General features: G+C 63.5%; 1 protein-coding gene across 1 annotated transcript in view; it reads left to right on the top strand.

The window, feature by feature from the left end:
• Positions 1 to 216: 216 nt before the first annotated feature.
• ABHD17A (abhydrolase domain containing 17A, depalmitoylase) overlaps positions 217 to 2,811 on the top strand; it is an 8,888-nt gene continuing 6,293 nt past the window's right edge. Inside the window, exon 1 of the mRNA XM_007460357.1 lies at positions 217 to 310. The gene's annotated coding sequence lies outside the window, so the exon portion shown is untranslated. The remainder of the gene's footprint in view (positions 311 to 2,811) is intronic.

Below are 2,811 nucleotides of genomic sequence, written 5' to 3'. Positions count from 1 at the left end.
GTGGCCCCGCCCACCACGACGTGGCCCCCGCCCCTCCAGGGAGCCAGCTCCACCCCCAAACCCTGCCCAGCGCCCAGCGCCCGGCGCCTGGCGCCCGGCGCCTGGCCCCCGGCCCCTCCGGCCCTCGCGCACACCTGCGCGTCACTTCCGGGGCGGCGGTGGGAGTGAGGTTCACTTCCGCCAGCGGGGGAGCGGCGGCGGTGGCAGAGCAGGAGACCGGGCCGGGGCCCCGGGGGATCGACGGACGCACGGGCGGGTGGCCGGGAGCCATGGAGCGCGGCCCCGGGGCCGGGGGGCGCGGGCCGCGGCGGTGAGTGTCCTGCAGGGGCTGGCGCGGCTGCGCGGAGCGGTCTCAGTGCTTCTCGCGGCCGTTTGGAGAGCCGGGCCGCGAGGCCGGGGCAGTCCGGCCGGACGCCCCCGAGACCCCGCACTCCCGGGGCGGCCGAGGTCGCAGCCGGAGGACCCCAGGATCAGGGCCAGGGACCGCGGGACGGCGTCTCAGACTCCGGCAGAGCCCCGTCCGCCGTCCATTCAGCCCTCCGACTTGGGGTGTGTTCCCACCTTTCCGGGTACGCTGCCCCGCCTTCGGGGAATGCGCTGTCCGAGCCGCGTACTCTATCCCCGGCCCCGAACCAGTGCCCCAGCCTGACATCCGGACCCGCCGAAGCAGCCGGAGCCCTGCTTCCTAAACGTCTCCAAGACACCTCTGCCCTTTCGCGGGCGTCCTCTGGCGGGCTGGGACACCTGGACAGGCTTCCCAGCGTTTGCTCCAGTCCCATCTCCAGGCTACAGCTAGGGCATATCCACAGCTCCTAACCCATGGGCTCCATTCCCAGCCCGGGACTCCTCCAGGGCTCCTCCTTTTCCCCCAGGATGAAGTCCAAACTGCAGCAGGGCTCACGGGCGCGGCCCGACCCAGCTCTGGCTCTCTCCAGGATCCCTCTGCTCTCCTCTTCCTCCCAGTGTCCCTCTAGCCTGGGACCCGCAGTTCCTGGAACCCGCTGTCACTTCTGGGTTTTGCCTGTTTTCTCCCCTCCCGGCACCCGGCACTTTGCCTGTGCCTTTCAGGCTGACTGGCTGAATGAGGTGCGGTCATAGTCGTCCGTATTTAGGTCGTCCTGGAGTATTGTAATTGCCTGGTTCCATGTTGGTCCTCATGACACTGCCAGCCTGCACCGGGCCCGGCAGCGGGGTGTCCGATTATGTGCTTGTGGGTGAAATCGCTGGGCTCTTGGTGCCAGGGGTGCCTGCCCAGTGAGTGAGGCATCTGGATGTGCTCTGTCCAGTCCGAGGCCAGGCTCTCAGGTCACATTCAGTGACATCCATAAAAGACAGTGGGAGGTCCCAGGTCTACGTGGCTTGAGAAGAGACCTTCCCCCCTCTCTGTCAGATGTCAGACCTGGCGGACTGTAGTGTCCCCCTTTCCCTTTTGCCCCTGGTACTTTGTCCATTCGTTCAGTCAGTGTTTACTGAGCAAGAACAGGTAGTAGTCTTGCCCTCATGGAGTTTCTCTTTGGTTTGAGGGGTGTGGTTGAACATGCAACTACAAGCTGCAGAGACAGACCTGAACCATGAGAGTGTGTGTAGGGGGCTGACCCTGTTTGGAAGGGTGCTGGAAGGGAGATGTGAAGGGTGGGTGGGACAAGGGTCACGGGCTCTCTGGTGAGATTAGGGGAACTGCTGGGGCTTTGGCTCTGAGTCAGGAGAAGGCAGTGGGGCTCATCAGGGGAGAGTGAGGTACAAGATGCGTGAGACTGGAGAGGTCGGCCCCACGCCTGGTGCCAGCCTGGCAGATCGTGGTGAAGGCTTTGATCTCTATCCTGAAAATAGTGGAGCTACTGGGGCACCCTAAAAGGGAGGTAGCATGATCAGATTTGTGTTGTGAAAAGATCTTTTGGCAACTGGGGTGAGAATGGCCCAGAGTGGGTGATGGTGGCCCAACCAGGGGTGGGGGTGGGGACCGGCGAGGAAGGAGACTGTGCATGCCCCAGGCAGAGTCAGCAGGCCCTGTGACGGGCGGATCTGAGGGTGCAGGGAGGTGTCAAGGACGGCACCCCGGTTTCTGGCTTAGTCAGTGGGACCTTGTCCACCTTAGTATGCCTGTTCATCCTCGGGTCACCAGAGGCCTCCTACCTGCCCACCGGCTCTCAGCCAGACCTTCCTCTCAAAACGAGCCTTCCCTGTGCCACCCAAACTCCAGACCCGCCAAGTCACCAAAAGCACTAGGGCAGTGTCATCTGTTGGGACCTGGGCCTCTTTGAGAATGTGCTGGAGCAACATCGGTTTGGTTGACACTCTGGAGGGGGAGGGAGGGTGTCCTGGGCACTGTGGGGTGTTGAGCAGCACCCCTGGCCCCGCCCACTCAGTGCCAGTAGTAACCCCCTCGCCCCCAAGTCATGACAGCCAAAGATGTCTCCAGACCTTGACAAGTGTCCCCGGGGGGCAAACTTGCCTTCGTCTGAGAACAGTGTGATGGACTTGTAAAGCGAGCATCCCGCCTGGGAGTCTGGGGACTCCTGGAGGCGGTCCGTGTCCCCGCCTTGGCTTTAGCCACCCTCTCCCACACCCCTCCGTGTGCCCCCATCCGAGTGACTGCGATGCGGCTCTCTGCAGCCCCCAGTCTCAGATCACAGGTCTGGAGGGAGCAGGTGTATTTCTGGGCCTCAGACTGCGCCAACCTGCTGTGTATCCGCGTGTCCCTGGCCCAGTGGTTTACAAATGCTGTGGCCCCGAAACAGAACGGGCTCAGGTACTCTGCTGCTGACACTTGAGTTGTGAGCGTGTGTCCCTCCCTCACTCCAGGCTGTAGGG

Source organism: Lipotes vexillifer, unplaced genomic scaffold (genome assembly GCF_000442215.2).
Source record: "Lipotes vexillifer unplaced genomic scaffold, Lipotes_vexillifer_v1.1 scaffold225, whole genome shotgun sequence".
In the NCBI taxonomy this organism is placed as follows: domain Eukaryota; kingdom Metazoa; phylum Chordata; class Mammalia; order Artiodactyla; family Lipotidae; genus Lipotes; species Lipotes vexillifer.
The sequence above is the reverse complement of the archived record's forward strand: the minus strand, read 5'-3'. Positions and strand labels throughout refer to the sequence as shown.